Source organism: Equus caballus, chromosome 1, assembly GCF_041296265.1.
Source record: "Equus caballus isolate H_3958 breed thoroughbred chromosome 1, TB-T2T, whole genome shotgun sequence".
Lineage (NCBI taxonomy): Eukaryota > Metazoa > Chordata > Mammalia > Perissodactyla > Equidae > Equus > Equus caballus.
Genome location: NC_091684.1, coordinates 112,384,218 through 112,403,038, shown reverse-complemented (window position 1 = coordinate 112,403,038; position 18,821 = coordinate 112,384,218). Strand labels below are relative to the sequence as shown.

The following is an 18,821-nucleotide window of genomic DNA, read 5'->3' as shown; positions in this document are numbered from 1 at the left end:
ATATAGGTTTCTGTGTTTTTTAGTTTTTAGTTTTTAAGACTTTATACTTTACAGAAGTTTTAGGTTCACAACAAAATCAGAGGAAGGTATAGAGATTTCCTATATACCCCCTGCCCCCATACACGCGTAGCCTCCCCCATTATCAATGTGCCCACCACAATGGCACATTTGTTGCAACTGGTGAACCTGCATTGGCACGTCATGATCACTCAAAGCCATTTTTGTTTTAGCTCTCCTGAAGACTCCACGGAGACAGAGGAGAAAAAGTCTATTTGGTTTAGGGCCTGAAACAGTATGTGTTACATAGTAGGTCCTCAATTAATATCTGCTGCTTAAATGAGTGACTTTCTGAAAGTACAGGGTTTTCAGTGGTATGTTGTCTTCCCTTTTCCCAATCTGGTCTGAAAGGTCATGTTCTTGAGTCCCAGAGCCATCTGTTCACAGTGTCTTCTGCTATGCCACTGTCATCCGTTGAATCCCACTACCTATCTCTGTTTTACTTTCTATGAGTAGATGTAGATTGAAGAATGATACACACTTTATCTACTCCCTTCTAATGATTATTAATAGACTATTAAGAAAGGGTTTTAAAAGTCACCCTTTCCCAGGGGGCAGATATTTATCCAATCATAGGAAAATGAGCATCAGAATATAGTAGCTGAGTTGGTAGTCTCAGCCTATCTAATGAGTCTGTGTGATAACTCATTCCTTTAGTCACAGCTCTGTATTAGACAGAAGCAATTGTTGTTTGAAAAATAGAATCCAGAACCAGGATTTCTACATTTTCATTCATAGCATAGAGGAAATGGGGGAAAACATGTAATTCCATAGAATCATTGTTCAAAGAAAATCTCTATTTATAAATTAGAATACCAAGGATTGCCTGAGATTTTGCACAAAGGAGAAATTAACTCCAGATATGAGGTTCATTTAAAACTTTCCATTAATTGGAGAAGTAATCAGATTCATAAGATTTAGTATAAAGGTATAACATAACTAAAGGAGGATGGTCTGGGGGTGTATAAAGCGCTGGATTAAATTTCTACTTCTGTGTCTTCCAGGAGGAAAGAATTTCACTCTGCTCAGCTTCACTTTCTTCATCATTAGATGAAGTCAGTCACCTTTCATTGAGGTTTTTGAGTAGGTCAAAGATGAAAATATCTCCAAGAATGTTTGGCACAGGTTTACTTCACCACCCTTTCTTTGGAAGAAAGGAATCACTTAGATAAAAGTCTTTTTGAAAGATTCTGATAGATAAACAGGATGACACAGCTGATCATTTTAACAAAGATTAAATAGAAGGAGAATCAGAGAAGCAAATTGAAATTTGGAAATTATCAAGTTTGGGGGTTTTCAAATACTTTAACCAAGAAAACATTTATCTAAATTAAATATTAAATATTCTACATAACCTCACATCGCATCAAACAAATGAGGTGGAGCTGCTGTGATGGAAGCCAACCTCTGGAACTCCTCTGCGGAGCCTTCAGGCACTGAGAGCCACTGTAAATCTTTCACTCATGTGATCTGACCCTCAGTCACCCACCAATAAATTTTGAGAGTAGATGAATGATTCAAGTGGACTTAAATGACTCGTCCAAGGCCACTTCGTTCATTAGCAGCAGTATAGGAAATAAACTTAGTGCTCCTAACTATCACTCTGGCACTCCTTCAATCATGCCATACTATTGTAGTCCGGGTAGGCTAAGCTTTGCTCCAATAACAACAACACATTTCCATGACTTAAATCCATGGTTTATTTCTCACTTATGTGACACGTCCATCTTTAGATTTGTGAGGGGCTCTTCTCTACAAAATCCTCACTCAGAGACTCAGGCTGATGAAGGCTCCATCATTGGGAGTCTCCCATTGCTGTAGCAAGGGCAAGAAAGTGGTGGAGAACAAAGCAGTTCTTTTACACAAAGAAGACACACGTGTCTTCCCCCATTGGTCAAAGCAAGTCAATGGACACATCTCACGCAGATGGGGAAGCACAAACCTGAAAAGACAAGAAAAAAGAATGGCAGACACTTCTGCCACAGTCATTGATTATTGATGTCTTTCTTTTTAATTTCATATTCTAAAACTGGCTTAGAATCAATTACATTAAAGCTTCATATTATAGTACAAGAACATAAACAAATATTTAAGCAAAGTTGTATCACAAGTATAGAGTTATATATGCATCTTACAATAAGAGTAGCTATATCTAATGTCCAAGTCAATTGGAAAGTCTGTTGCCTCCAACTAGTTGGGTGCCAGAGGAACAGTATAACTTGGATGCTGGAGATGGGAAAAACATAACGGGCAACTTTTTAAAAAAATCTGTGAACTATTGCACAGAGTTATCAGTAAGGTTGCTTTCGTTGCAAGGAAGAGAAACTGTTTCTAACTAGTGTGAGGGAAGGGAGTTTATTGAAAGGCTATCAGGGATCAAAGGAAGCTTGATGAGGCAAGTAGATCTCAGATCTGGCTGCTATTCCAAGAAGGTGTATACACTGTTGAGGTACAAAGCAGTTTCAGAGGCCAGGAAGCAGGAACCACAGACAGAGTTTTGAAGCTTGAACAGTATGGTCAGGATGCAGTGAAACGCACCTATTTTCAGTCTACTGAAAATTCACTCGACTCGAAATTCACAACCTAGGATGAGAGCCTCCAGTTACTCTAATTCTGTCTCTTGGCTGAGAGACTATTTCCATGGAGGAAGGGGAGGAAATAAAGGAGCTCTTCAGAAGTGGAAAATGATATTGGGAAGTCTAAAAAGTGATAAATGTTCACCACACATAGTTAGGAAAAAATGTGCTGGTGCTTGCAGGGGCTCACGCCCACCTCCATCGAACCAAGCTTCTCTCCCTCCTACCCAGCAGATGCACTGGGTTAGCCCAAGACTGGACTGCACTTCCTCTCAGCTTCTGGTTCCACTTCTATAATTTCATTTCAAAAACAGCTATTCTAGCTTCACTATCTACTTTTCTTCTCTTTCTACTTGCAAACTTCCAAATTCCTATTTTTATACTTATATCCATATGATCCTTGAATCTAGAAAAGGGGGAAAATACAGACTCAAACGTCTTTTGAAGGATTAGCCTTACCTATAATTTATTACTAGAGGAGACTTCATTGTTACTGTTTCTGTATTTCTTTATGCCACTCAATAAAACTCTACTACGCAGATGTTTCTCTAAAACAGACCGCTTCATGAAATTAAAAGAAAAAGAATCTCTTCACAAAAATGCAAGTTCCATAATATCACAGAGCATTTTCTTCTCATTTAGATTTCTTATGATTCATTATTCCATAGCAGAGGAGTTGTGGCTATTTTGGAATTTTGGCCAATATGCCAAACCACTTATGCTGATTTTAAACTCCATTATGATGCATATGCTTGTCTAAATAAGAAATGTACTTGAGTAGAAACTTTCCCCCTAGAAGTTTCCCATAAAGTGGCTCAGTTCTTAACTTTAGGGTAAAAAGCTTCCATGCTTTTAAAATTGTCTCTTTCATGATTGGAGCATAATAAGAAGTCACAGTTTTTTAAAATACTATCTCATAATGAAAGAAAAAGCAAAATAGAAGTGATGAAAGACTCCTTTGCAAATGCCTATTTTTTTTAAATCTGGAGATGACTTTCTAGATTCAAATTCCTCTCCTAAAATCTCCATCATCATCATCACACACTCTTGGCCTAATTATTTGAAGGACTGTTCTGTGAAAAAGTTAGAAAAGATACTGGAAGATCAAGATCCCAAATTCTCTGAAACAGTCTTTAAAAATTAAAGTTAGATATATATTGAAGCCAATGAGATTAAATGTTAATCAGTGAAATTTTATCTATCTATCATCTATCTCTCTGTCTATCTATCACAGGAGTGAGCTTGTCTTGTCTTTTCTTTTCACCAACAATGAAAACTTTAGCTGTATTCAATAACATTACAAGAAAAACTTCTCTGGTGCCAACAGTTTCTTCTGAGTCAGAGAAGCTCAATTGTCTTTCCTCTGGTAATAAATGATAATAATTAAAGGCAAATACACAATAATTAGTCACACTAGGTTTATCCATCTGGTGTACCTGTATCCTATCACTGTGTCTTTGAAACAGATGACAAGCAGCATATTGCAGCACATCCTGCTAATGGGTCTAAGTGGAAAATGGGGAGGGAAAGAGGTCATTGAGAAAAAGGTCAGCAGCAGAGAACAAGAGCATTATACTTTTTTTTTGAAAGTGGTCATTGACCATTTAGCTCTGTATCCTCCAAAAACATATGTGCTTCCACATGATGGCTGCAAACTACAGAAGCTCACCAGGCCTGAGAAGGTCTATAATACTGTTAATTTAATTGCTGTTTGAATCACAATCACCATGAACATCATCGTAGCTATTCATTGCTTGCTTACTATCAACCAGGTACTGTGTTCCATTTCAAAAATGCTTTTCTCTACTTCTGAAAATCTTGCAAAGCAGATACCAAAATCACCCCCAATTTCTAGCTGAGAAATTGAGTTGAGGAGAGGTTAAGCAACTTCTACAAGACTATTTTATTCATCAGTACTGAGCCCAATTTTAAAGAAAAGACATTTTTGGAAGATTTAACAAAGTATATTGGAGCTGCTTGTCAATTATCTTAGTTGAAGATTGACTTTAAAAATAGCTTAAAATTTTTTTGGCCATGTTTTTATGCACGATATAGACTTTTAGAGCTTAAGTTAATATGACCATCAAGTCCTTCTAAAGGAGATGATGCCAAAAATAAGCATATGAACTGTTTCATATATGAGAAAGGCATATCTTGGATAAGACTATTAAAAGTGCATTACAAATGGATTCTTTTTTCCACACAAATCCAAGAGAGATGGTCATTCATAGGGGCTATTGTGTCTCACATGTATCTTTCAAAGAAGAGGAACAATATTACTCAATTTGGCAGCGGCCCCTATAAACTGAGAAAGACTCACAATATCTCTTTAATCCATCTAGCATCCTCTGTACTTGGTTCACGTAACTCCAACCTCTATTCATGTTTTTAAGGCTTTAAATGCCCTCAATACTCACATTCATATATATAAGATGGGCTGTCACTTGTCACTCCATCTGTTCACTCTGGCTGGATTTGTCATTAACTTTCTGCAAGTAAAGAATGGATATTTCTATCAGCTTTTTTTTTTTTTTTTTTTGCCAAAGGGAAAGATTAGGCACTTCCAAATTATCAAAGATAGCCATCTCATGTTGTCAGTGTTTCTTAGGAAGAATATTCTTCCTTTGTTGTTATTAGGAGATCTGCACAGTATGAGAGGGCCATGAGATGAGAACAGAATGAGGAATGAAAAGGTATGGTGGGCGATAGGACTTCCAGAGTACAAAAAATTTTGTAAGTGCATATTTAAAATAGGTGGAATGAAAATGGCACCTCCACTTGCTCAATATAAGAGGGAAACATGAGAAAAACAAGATCAGGATTTTGCAATCAGTGTAAATTGTTATTCACCAACCATTTCGGAGTCTCAGCTTGTCTTTTGAAGCACAGGGTTCTACAAAAGCAACAGCACCTGTTGCTGACTGTGCAGTCACAGCCTCACCAAGCAATCAAGGCATTCCCATCTGTGGTGAAATTTCCCAATTTTTCTTGTAAAGATCAGATCCTTCATTGCTAATGAGCTAACGGGAGGGATGCAATGTCGTATTCGATTCTGTGGCTGCAGTATAAAGAAGTGGGAATTAAAAATTAAAATCAGCTGAGGTTTTCCCCAACATCCAAGGCTGATGTTTCCCTCTTTCCCGACTTCTCTACTTTGCACAGATTTTCAAGATTTTATTCAAATCAGGACATTAGGCGTATTGGCTTGATTACATTCTTTCTTATGTCTGTCTAGTCATTGGAGGGCAGAAGCCACCTGTCATCTAAGGTGGAGTATTATTCTGGTCTCTTCCTCTTAATTCTACATCCAATTTGATAGCCAAGAACTGAAGATTTTGCACCTTTAATTAGTATGAAGTCTATTTTCTCCTCATCTGCTTCATCCCTACCACCAGTGTCTTAGAATAGATATTTGTTACTTCTCACAGATGTTTTCAACAGCCTCTAAAAAAGTCTTTCCTTGCTCCCCATTCTCCTCCTATATCCTTCAACTTTTAATCCAACATTCAAATTGCTGCCAGAGTTTTCTCAAATACAAGCAGGCTCACAACACTATATTGATGAAATAAGTCAGAACCCCAGTGTGACTTGGTGACTCCTTGTGTCCTGACCGCAGCCCCCACATCCATCTTTATCTCCAGCCCCCTGTCCTCTCTGAATTCCTTGCTCCTTTTTCAATGAAATTTTGCTTTCCTGTGAGCACTGTGCCTGTCCTTGCATTCCGTTCCTTCCCCCAGTGCCCCTCTTGTCTCTAATGCTTTCCTTCCTTGCTGGGAATCTCCTATTCATTATTTAAGAGGAAGAGTGGAAAAAGGTTATATTTCCCATGGTAAAAGCAATGTTGCTCAGTTGTGTTGATTCCTGAGCCTCTGAGCTCAGTAGGATTATGTTGTTGTGTCTGGGGGTGGCGAGAATAGTGCAGAAGTAGATTAGCAATGTCTTCCAAGGGTGGGAAAAGGAGAAGGATTGATCTGGTTAAAATGGTACTCCCTCCATGAAACCTTCTCCAACTCTCCCAGAAGGATTTATCAGCTCACTTTGTGTTTCTGCAGCATTCTGAACTTCTCTATTCATACCACAACTAGTTACTGTAATTAGTTCCAAAAGTATCTGTTCTCTCTGTTAGACTGTGAACTTCTCCCAGGCATACATTAGTCATTGGATACTTACTAAGTATTTGTGATTGAATTACTGGCTACTTGTTCTTTTCTGATCCCACTTTCATGTGTTTCTAGAACAGAGTTTGGCAAACTTCTACAGCCCACCTGCCAGCCAAATCCAGCTGACCACATGTTTGTGTATTGTCCAAATAGAGCCACGCCCAATCACTTATTTAGCATCTACGGCTGCTTTCATGCTATAGCAGCAGACAGAGCTGATGGGCTGTGACAGAGACCCCGTGGCCAGCAAAACCTAAAATATTCACTATGTGGCCATTTACAGAAGGGTCTACTGACCCCAGGTTTAGAGCTTAGGAGTAAAGGCTGAGATCCAACACGTTGTACACTGTTTCTATAGCACAATCTAGAGAACTTCTGCACCATGGAGTACAAAGTATTCTGCCCAAGAGAGAGACCCCCAAGGTCAAAGATGCTTCCTGAATTTCACTGGGTTCCAAAGATTCATAAATAATTTTTTTCATGTATCTTTCTTTTTTTTTCTTTAAAGATTGGCACCTGAGCTAACAACTGTTGCCAATCTTTCTTCCCCCCTGCTTTTTCTCTCCTAATGCCCCCAGTACAGAGTTGTATATTTTTAGTTGTGGGTCCTCCTAGTTGTGGCATGTGGGACGCTGCCTCAATGTGGCCTGATGAGTGGTGCCATGTCCACGCCTAGGATCCGACCCGGTGAAACACTGGGCCGCCGAAGGCAGAGTGCATGAACTTAACCACCCGGCCATGGGGCCAGCCCCTTCATGTATCTTTCTAATCCTCCTACCCTCCTGTGAAAAAAAGAAGATGGTAGCAGCAACAATCCCTGTAGACTTTCACAAAAATTCAATATAATTGTCCATGAAAAGCACTTGGTGGGATTGTGGTGATAAGCATGACATTTGCTTTTTGTCTGTTTTGCTTTCATCATTCACATCAATTCATCTTGCCAGCTCCTCATAAGGAATTAGTCTTTTCCATGTAAATGTGTCAACATCCAGGTGTCAAGATCAGACCCATGACCTTTTTGATTTCTGGTCTCAGGACATCATGATTTACGGAAGCCTGAAGGGGCCAAATCATGTCATCCTAAGTGCTCTGATCTGCATCAAGGTGGGCCTGGAATGGTTCTGACAAGTCAGAACAGCCTTATAGCATCCCCCATCTTGAAAAGTAAAACAATTCTCAAATATCTGAATTGTCAAGTCTCCTGTGGAATTTTTTCTAGATCTTAGAGTGGAAGAAAATTACTCCCTCTTTCTAATAGCCAAGGGTGTCGTAGTTATAGGCTGTGGGGCCAGTCTAGTCTGATGCACATGATTTTTGCCATGGTCCAAGGCCTCCAGGAACTAACCTGGCTAAATAATCTAGCTACCAGAGTTTGGATTCTCAGTTGATTGGCCCAGAGTCAGAAAAAAAAAAAAAAAAAACAGGCAGAAAAAAGAACAGATGTATTTCTTTTTCCCCCTTGAGCATTATTTTTCTGATTCCATCCTGGAAACCAAAGAAAAACATGTTTTGATTATATTTACAAATTTATCTAATCATCCTGGAATGTTGGACTACATTTTATCTTTGGAAAAGGACATCAATAATGTGCCTTCTGTTCATGAAGCTTGCTAGTCTTCAGGGACTTCCTCTGTGGGACACCAGGCACAAAGGGGCAGCCAGGGCAAAGATGTCTCTCTTCTGCCTAGCAAGTGGCACCCCAACATGCATGGCTCCTCCCTTGGAGGCCCCAATGCACAGTGGGGTCTTCTGATGTTTGTCTCTTTAACAACAAACATTTATTGGAAGCCTGGACGATTTCAACCACCTTCCAACTGCTGTCACTGCTGTGAGTTTCTCTCCCCTCACCCCATCTATCTTTCTCTGCTACCAGAGCCATCTATCTAAAACACAAATCTGATCATGTCACTTCCCCTCTTAAAAACCATCAGTGCCTCCCCTTTGTTCACAGGATAATGTCTTAAACCCTTTAGTCAGACTCACCAGCATTCATGATCTGGGCCATTAGGTCTCCCTGGCAAATCCATTCTTTTCCTTAAAAACTCAAACTCAAATCTCTTCCCTCGTTCCTTCTATGGTACTCCATCACAACAGGTGCATGTGTTTAGCATTAAAATACTTTAAATGTCAGAAAATAACTGTCAACATAACTGCCTATCTCAGCTGATCGATCTTATGCACCACGAAGGCAGAGACTGTATCAAACCTTTTGTATCATAGCCATCTGACACTATGATTGGCAAAATTTAGCCTCTGTAGAAATATTGAATGAATGCATGCACGACTTGGTGCTCCCACAGATTCCTGACTGCACTTCCCTCTTAGAACCTTCATGTTAGGTTTTAGCAACCGGTCTCTCCTAATAGACTTTCCAATCCTTGAAGGCAGGGATGCTGTGTCCATCACGTCCTCCGCTGTCTCAAGCTTCTACATTTCTGACACACGGGAAAAGCTCAATAATGATTCGTTGAGGACAAGACTAAGATTTAAGTATTAAAAAGTAAGTAGCCCTGGAATCTAATCTTAGGCAACTTTCTCTCCACCTGGATATATGACAGGACTCTGATCTTGGGCAGACAAAATTCTAATATCTGTTTTGAAATTGCTGAGATTTAAGAAGGAAGCATCAAAGTGAAGCATGGCTGTAGGAGAGGAGAAAGAGATCACTTTCAGTGGGAAGGATTTATTTGTTCAACAAATATGTACTAAGCACCTAGTGTATGCATGGCATCTGCTAGGCTCTGGGAAGAAGAGGAAGAGGAATGAGACTTCTTCCCAGGTTTAAAAAACTCAGGACTAAGACAGACCATTGGCACTCCCAGGGGCAGGAGGGACAACAGAGGCAGCACTGGGTGCTGTGGGAGCAGAAGCACAGCTCCTCAATCTTCTGGGAGTTGGGAGAAAGAAGGGGGCTGAGGGGCTGGGCATGCAGAAGTGGACTTGTAATGGAATTCCGCTGTGAAAGGTTGGCCAGCTCCTCAGCACTAACTGGAAACTAGGGGAGAAAATGTGGAAAAGATGACTAGTTGGGGAGTTCCTTCACCAGTCTTGACAAACAATTCTAGGATAGTTACTATTTCTCCTGCTGTTGCCTCTTGGCCCCAAGGCAGCCATGGAAACCATGGACACCAGGATATTGGGGGCTCTGAGAAAGAACCAGAAAGAACAAACTCTGAAGGGAAAACTCACCTCAAACCAACGTCCCCAAAGTGCCCCAGCACAGAAGAGCAAGGAGAGTCAGATCGAGCCCTAAAATCTCCAGAAAAGCCATTCCAAGCCTGGAATGATGAACACGGGTTTGGTGGAGATATAAGGCAGCATCTTCCCCTTTGAGCAGATTTTCATGGATATTGCTGTTTGCTTGAAATACGTGATTGATCCGTAGACTCTGATTTTTTATTTTGGAGAAATCTAAACCTCAATTACATAGGAATTTAGGAAACTTTCAAACTCCTTTTAATAAATGCTCTGTTTCTGAAAATACTTATGTGTACCCTCCAACAGAGCAACTTATTTCCACTCTATTTGCACAGAGCTGAGCAGGTGGTAGGCTCCTGACAATTGTGGGAAAAAAATGAATTGAATTGAATAATTTTATATTTAGCTTTCATTATGTGTTTGGCAGTGAAGTTATAGAAAAGTAAGTTAAATTGGGTATCTCTCTTCAATGAACCGAAAATCTGGTGGGAAGGAAGCTTGAGAGAAGGTAAAATGAGAGTATGGTAAGTACAACTACAAACAAATTTCTGGGGAAATTTTAAAAATGAAGAAATTACACCTTTTAGGGAAATTAGGAGGAGCTTCAAGGAGAAGGTAGCATTTGAAGATCCCTGGTTTTCCTGACATAGATTTAGAGTTACATATTTCTTACTCTTCAGTCTACAAAATGCTTTAATGAGGTGTAAAAATTAGTACTATCCCACAACAATTTATCCCACAATTTAAATTGGAAATTAAAATTTAAAGAATAAGAAGGAGGATGAGAAGAAGGAAAGAAGGAATAACTTACGACGGGATTTATTTTTTACAGCCCACCATTCTTCATCACCATTCTAGAGATTTCTAATAACACCATTGTTGGCTAAAGCTCTGACCACATGGGAAATTTATATTTGTGTATTTAATGGGGTTTACAAAGTCCTCTGCTACAACCTGTTTCACTTGATTCTCCTAACACTACAAGATAGATAGTCCAAGCTAATTTCACATACACTGAAGTTCATCAAAACTCATCTTCCAAGTTTCTTCAACAAGTAGAAGAATGGAACCAGGTCTCTAAACCGAGTCTCCCAGCTCCTTCAACTCCACTCTGCTCTTTCCCATGGAGTCTTGAAAAGTTCTTCAGCTGGATTTACTTTAATAAAAATAATTGCGAAAGCTTCCCTGAAATCAAATTCTATTTTTAGCTAGCCCAAATTGGCCTCCCTTGTTTTCTTTTAACCATCATGCTAGGTCATTTGCAGAGCACTGTTCTTTGCTTTTTCCATTTCCAACTTGAAAACAAGGGTTTTGTGTTAGAAGGAATTAAATCCCTGAGAATAGACAGTATAGAAGAGGATACATTAGCTCCCAAAGGAAACAGGAAAGGTAAGAACATTTTAATAGTGTGACTCCATCATCTACGATGGAACAAGACCAAAGCTTGTTAACAAGAACAGAGGTTCCTCGACTTCAGTGTGACAGATAAGCTCTAACTTATGGGTCAATTGATAATGGCTGCCTGGAGTAATGCGAAGAAAGCTGCTGGGCTCAGCATTAAGAGAGCTGTATCAATTCACAATGGCTGCAATAGGCATGGGATTATGTGCATCCATCTCAGGAGATCCTGATTCTGTCTTATTCAAGACTTCACTATGGGTGGCACATGCATAGATGATGATGAGAACAAAGAACTTATACCACTGTTAGCCTCTGGTATCCTATTCTCCTCTAGAGCATCACGCTGACTTCAGGCCTGGAACTTTAGTATCTTTCAAAGTATTTCTTTGATATGTGACTCATTCATTATATACTTGAATATCTCTGCTCACTTTCTACTCCTTTACCTTTTAGGGTTGTTTTTTCTATAAATTTCCTAGAAAATGGTCTAAAGCCAATTAAACCAAGTAAGAGTCAGAATAAGAAAGCTAAATTATCTTCTGTGATGACTTAAATTTTTTTTGGTTCATAAAAATAATACTGCTTCATGTAAAAAATTTAGAGAATACAGAAAGTATAATGAAGCAAGTATTGACCATAATCCTCAGCCACAAAAATATGCATTAGTCATATCCTCTAATAACATTTCCTTTATTTTTTCTGTTTATATATACAATTATTGAAGAGATACTCTGTATATAATTTTGTTTTCTACATTTCTACATCCTAACAAAAATATTTCCCATGGATTATATTCTGAAGTCTTTGTAAGTATGCTTTTTAATAACCCAACTTAACATATTCATACAGAAATCTCAAGTCATGCCTCTAAAAACATACTTCTCCCCAAGTCTCCCAATCTAATAAACTGGTACCACAATCCATTCAATAATGCTTGCCCCAAGTTGAGGCATCATCCATGATTCTTTTCTTTCCTTATATCCCAAGTGGTAAGTCGTGTGATCTATAGCTTTAGAACTCATGCTGCATTCTACGTTTCTCCAGTCCCTAACATCTCTGCCCTGGACTACACCATGTCCTTCAACTGGTCTCTCTGTTTCATCTTTCCCTTCACTCCTCTGAAGTCCATTCTCCATAGAGCAAGCCATAAGATCTTTTTGATAAACTACTTCATGTCCTTCCTCTGTTTAACATCCTCCACCTCCCTTTGTATTCGGAACAAAATCCACATTCCTCATCACAGCCGATGAGTTCCTCCACTCTCTGTGCCTGACTGTCACTCTGCCCATCTCCTCTCCCTCATTCATTATCTGAAATGATCATACTGTTTGTTGATTTGTTGCCCACTTGCTTATTTGTGTGTTTATTGTCTGTTTCTCTCCACCAGCTTATAAGCTCCGTCTCAAGCCTGTGCCTGTCTGCTCATGGAGCGTCTTCCCAGCCTTGAGTGGTGGCTGGCATATGGCTGGCACTCAACCAGCATTTGTTAAATGGATGAATAATATTCCATGACAAATTGTTTTAGCCACCCTTCAGTTTTAAAACATTTACCTACTCCATACTTTCTTCTGGCTCCACAAACATTGACACATCTTATAGCGTTATTCCTCTGGTCCCAATCCCCACTCGTCTAATCTCTGCTGCCCCCCATGGATGGAACTTCAGGATTTGGGGCCATGGCATCCTTCCTGGCCATAGCCAGGAGTCTCCTTCATGTTACCTCCCCTGCCAGGCAGACAGACACGTCACTCTTCCCACTCCTGGATATTCTCCCTGGCTGCTTCCTTTGCTGGAACACTGATTTTCCCTTTGCCCTAGACCCAGGCTTCCATCTCTTCATGAGGAAATCTTGGGTAGTATTATGGGATACAAGATAGAAATAGTGCCTGCCCTCCAAAAATTTACATCCTAGGGATTTAGACAGACAGTAAACAAATAATAGAAATAAAAACATAGCAACACAACGTGATAAAGGGATATGAAGCCAACGTATAGGGAGAGATCAAAGAAGGCATCACTGAAAAAGTGACTATTAAGCTGAGACATGAAAGAAAACTATCATTACACTTAATTGTTAATTTTCCTGTGCTTTGTGGCATATGCTCTTCTTATCATATTTAGGTGCCAGTTTTATTATCTTTTCTCTTAGTTTTTCAGTTGCCAAAGGGCTGATTTCCTGTGTGATTCACAGCATTATGCCCATCTCCATATATGAGGGAGGAGAGGCAGAGAGAAGGAGGTGGGGGTCAGGAGTGGGCAGAAGGAGGGCAGAAGAGGAGTGAAGGGGAGGATGGGGAGGGGAGGGAAGATAGTCTTTAAGGTTAGGTGCTTGCGACTGAGAATTTGACTCTGAACATTTCAACACAAAGATGTCATTTGGCTAACCAGTCTGCTCTGAAACTCAGCAAGGATTTTATTGATGTCAATCACCCTTTGCTTAACCTTCGAATTGGATCACGCCGATGGTTTCTGCATCCTTCTTTGCTTCCATAACTTGCTTGCACTGTATTAAAGTGAAAGGATCGTCTAGTGATCCATCGCGCTTTTTCTTTTTGAAGATAAAGCAGTTGTCTTTTAGCCGGTACAACCTTGTCAAGTCCTTCAGGGCCAGCTCTGATTTGGATTTATAAAGCCCAGTCAAGTCAGAGTTGGCTTCGAACCTTACCCTGTGTCGGGGAGCATGGAAAAGCTCCAAGCTGTGCAAGGCCCTCTGAGCCTGTGCAGATGCTGAGCAAGCCGACCACTCTGGTCTTGCAGCTGACGCCGAGGGCTGATGAGAGGGAAGGTAGAGAGACAAAGAGAGCCAGGCCATCTCCTCCTTTCAGACAGTCTCCCTACAGACTATAAGTAGCAAAGTGTCCTCCTCTCTTTGCTCTTGTCCTTGCTGCTCTGCAACCCTTCCTCATCCTGCAGAGAGCACTGGAATTTTAACACAGCTACCAGACTGCCTGGAAGCCAGATGAGGCTTCGAAGGAGCACAGTTACCACGAGAGCAGGGAAGCTGCCAGCCTGATCCCAGGCACAGAGGAGAAAACCATGGCAACGGTGAGGTAGACGGCAAGGAAGGTGAAGAGGACAAAAGTTGATATTTATTGAGCATCTACTTGTATGAGACTGGCACTCTGTTAGGCAGCTGATGAAGTCTTCTCTTTAAATGCTCACCGTAGCCCTTGAGATCAATATTAATACCTTCATTTCACAGGTGAGAAAGTTGCAGCTCAGTCCTGCTGAATGTCTTGTCCCAGTTCACATCACTGAGATTCAAGCCACTCCGCCCTGATTTCTAGGAGAGCAGCATCAACACCTCTCTATCTACGTTTCTCCAGCATCTAGAATTGCACTGAAAATATAGCAGGCAGTTGACAGTTTCATTGCAGCTAAATGAATAAACTACTGAGCAAAAACACAAACTCCTATCTTCAGATATGTAGTTATTCTTCCCGAATCTGGATGATATTAACAAGTGTGGAGAGAGAGTCCACTTGAGGCATACACGGAGCCAACGTCGGAATCTGTGACCCTGGGCACATCACTGACCCTTTCTGAGTTTCATTTTCTTAGTCTGGAAAACAAAGATCAAGTTACCCACCTCATGAGACCACTGCGAGGATCAGAGGCAATAAGACGGTACAGCACCTAACCCAGGGCCTGGTACCCATGGGTCTTTCCTCATTTCCTGGTGATCACACGGCGTAAAGAGCTGTGGGAGAAAGGTGTGGGACATTTGAGTCCATGCGCTCCAAGGTCATGGAAATTCCTTCCCACCCTGGCCCAGGCTGCCCCTGGTGGGTTTCATCTGGCCTTTCCAGCACATTTGCCCTGTTGATTTCTCTTTTCCTCTTTCCTCTTTAATATCCATGGACTGGAATAGGATCAAGAAGTTCTTCACAGACAGGCTCCAATAAGGTGTCAGGCACTGAGGTTTGGGGCCCTCAACCCTAGTTTTCTATATCAGGGCCAGATTCTCTATTAAGGCTTTGGGCTATTACAACATGGCGGGTGGACTCTTGGATTGAGGGGTAGATTCTCCCAGGGTGGGGCCCACATGATCTTGCTGGTGTAATTCAAGCCCCTGAGGACAGTGATGGGGGGTTAGGATGGTCTCAATCCCAAACGAAAAAAAAAAAACCCAGAGATGTGCATAAGGTCGGAGCTCCGGGTCAGACAATTTAGCAGTAATATTTTAAAACTTATATTTCCAAAAAGACATAATTGTTTTCATACAGCCAGGCACATCCCTGAATGGGAAGAAAATGCCATGTAAGGAAGAGGGAGAAACTTCCCCCCGATTATCACCTCCGTTCATCTGCTCCTGGCCCGAGCTGTGTGGGTTGCCATGGTGACGCAGGGCTGACCTCTCACTTTTTACTCTTCCAGGAGCTAAAAAGGTAAAAATGAGCCATTTGGTCTCAAATGAAAATCAACCTCCTTCAGTTAAAAGATGTTAAATCGCTTTCCCTTCGTCAAATCTAATGTTCCGTAGCCAAGTGTAAAAAAAAGAAAGAAGAAGAGCGGGTGGAAAAAAGGGAAGAAAGCAAGCGAAGCAGAGATGCCGGGCTGGCGCGGCGGCCACGGCAGCGAGAGAGGAATCGCAGCCCCGGTGGCTGCAACTTTCTCCCGGCTCACAATTGGCTGCTGTCGCACCTCCTCCGGCTTGCTCCTGCCCTGTGGTGCTGGCTCCAGCTCTTTCTCGCTGCCTGCCGCTTCTGCATGTTTTGCGGTGGTACCTGGTGTGGCTGGTCTGTTGGCTGTTTTTCATGTGGAGGGAAGTTGGGTCAGGAAATCAAAACACTGGTTGAATCCGAAAGCTGTAGTGCAAGCCCAGTATTAGCGAGGTGCCCCATGCGAGAGCCGGCAGGGCACATTCATTTGCTGTGATTAATATGCCAAAGTGGCTTTCTCCAGCACTCGAGGCTGCTCTGCCAGGCTGCCAGGAACGGGACCCCTGGGAGCCGGGAGAGTAGGGCTGCCCAGGCCAGGGATGCCTCCTGTCTGGTTAAACGACCCAGTTAGGCAGGTGGGAGAGGTGTGCAGTGTGGCTCTGGGAAGCAGGCCTGGGTGCGCTTGGGACCTGGAAACAGCGTGCTGCCCATTTCTGGCTTTCTGATGCATGGTAGGGCAGCTGGAGGGTTGCCCTTGCTCCTCCTTCCTCTTGCTTTTGGTGAGTGGAGGAGCCCCATGCAGTCGTCCACCTGCTGGGGGAGGGGGGTGGGGCTGGCTGTACTTTGGCTTCAAATGATTCATTGGTTTCATTTTGATGCAAGTTTCTAAACATGTGAGCTGTCAAACCTTCCTCTACATGTGAATTACCCTTAATTATAAGCTAGGCAAGAACTACCGATTTATCACCACCAGACTTGTTTTTAATCCTTTAACTTCTCGAGAGTAGTAATATTAAGAAAAATTGGAAAGAGTAAGATCGGATGTAGAGAATGGGCCTCATTCTTATCAAAAAGATTTCCTCACAATATCCCGGAGCAATATCCTAGGTTTTTCAAGAACTGCTTTAGAAACGTCAGGGATCAAACATACCGTGAAAATTAATTTGTGATCAATTTCAAAAAGCTCAACATCAGAATAAACAAAACCAAGTTATAAAACGGTAACTTGGAGGGGGAAAAAATGGTGCCCAGATTCATTCACTCATTCATTCATTCAAAGGACGTACATCCTTTAGGCATATTTCTCCAAACACTGATAGCATTTGCCAAAGACCTACTAGTTTAATAATCCTAAGCTTTACTTATATCACCAGCTTTCTGTGGCAATAAAATTCTCAGACAGAGCCTTTCTCTGCTGGATTCATGACATCTCTTGGATCCTACCTGAACTATGCTGCCCCTAAAATGTGGGAAGAAAGTCTCTTTCATGCTACACACACACACACACATACATGGTCCATATTTCTAATGAGGTCTCCATGGTCATCTTACTCTCAGGGGCCATTGCTAAGCCCACGCTCTGAAGACAGCTTAGTTGCATCAAACTGTTTAATTGGCTGGCATTTTAAAAGTTTAAAGGGTTAATGCTTATAAGGGAAAGCGAAAATACGCTACCGCGAGTGCGTTTTGATCTGAGGTTCAAAACATACATGCAGATGAAAATGGCCAGCCTCATCGCGACACACAATCCCTTTCTCTGCCTCCCCATCCCTCTCCCTCTTCCCCTCCACAATCTTACAGATCTCAGCGCGATTAGAGAGCTGCCGATAAGTGAATGGCCAATGGTATTCTATGGTTTCAGTGTAGTCTGAAGATTAAATCCCTATGAAAATAATATATCTCTTCTCCACTCCCCTACCCCCTCCCTACTAGAAGCAGCTGCTTTTCACATTTAAATGTAGCAGGGGTAACAAGAGCCTCTTTTATCAGCTACTCCTATTCATAAGGCATTAAAATACATGCCGTTTCTTAATCCCTAGTGCAGCTCTAACTGGCTTCAGCTTTGTGCTGAAATAGTACGTATCTTTCAAAAGTAGCTGATGGAAATCATCTTCTAAACCAAATCAGTCTCTTGAAAGCTGCTCTCCCCAAGGTTTACAGTGCACATAAATAGAGCCTGGGACACAGTGTGCGTCCAGCCTCCCCTCTCCGCCATAAAGGGCTTGAGAAACAAGGCTGAAGTTTGTTTATAAGTAGCCCAAGTGACTTGGCAAGCTGCGTCCCTCCCCTCTCTCCTCCTTCCTACCCTGATTCCATACCCATCTTTGTAGCAGCACAACTTGGCACGGCGCAGCGCTACTTCTGGGAAAGGCATTTCTGCATAAGCCAATCAGCATTTGCTGAGCAAGGTCACTTTCAGAGGCAGCTCTGAAATCTGAAGGCAGATTCTCCAGCAATGGTGACAGAGGGAGTGGGGGACACGGATCAGATGGAAGATCACCTGGCTTCCCAGTTAAGCCACGGGCTGCAAGAGGAGCAGTGCAGGACTGGTGAATTTCACAACCACTGAGAAAACTGTCTTGTAGGCAGGTAGCTCACGGAAACTAACATAGCAATATGATGCATGCATAATACATATGTATACATTATGTACATCTGTATATATGCGCACACAAACATACATTATGTGCATCAGATAATATCGTTTGCTCCATGTACAAGCACCTAAAAATAGCATTAGAAGACTATTAGTACAAAGGGAACATTTAAAATAAAGACAAAATTAAATACCCTGAATTGCAGTTAACTCTTGTAGCACTATTTCTGTTGAAATTAGTTTCCTAAAATCAACTCTTTCTTATATGTTTAAATTAAAACTGGCCCTTTAAAACAAATTCTTTCAAAATATATACACTTAAATATTCAAGCTTCCTTGGCAAATACATCTGGTTTTCTATCTTCAGTAAGATTAGTGGCTTCCTAGTCTCTAGCATTATTGCTAATGAAGAAGAGAAAAAGGTGGCAAAAATATTTGTGATATTTTGTGC

General features: G+C 41.3%; 1 long non-coding RNA gene across 4 annotated transcripts; it reads right to left on the bottom strand.

The window, feature by feature from the left end:
- Nucleotides 1-1,733: 1,733 nt before the first annotated feature.
- On the bottom strand, nucleotides 1,734-17,996 carry LOC102147712 (uncharacterized). Of its 4 annotated transcripts, none has more exons than XR_011438865.1 (5): nucleotides 16,037-17,996; nucleotides 15,689-15,772; nucleotides 14,982-15,092; nucleotides 5,051-5,122; nucleotides 1,734-1,999 (listed from the first exon to the last, which is right to left on the bottom strand). It is a non-coding gene; the product is annotated as an uncharacterized lncRNA (long non-coding RNA). The 4 variants fall into 4 exon arrangements; XR_011438866.1 differs by having other exon boundaries at nucleotides 17,573-17,668; XR_011438867.1 differs by lacking the exon at nucleotides 16,037-17,996 and having other exon boundaries at nucleotides 1,734-2,033; nucleotides 15,689-15,989.
- Nucleotides 17,997-18,821: the final 825 nt, after the last annotated feature.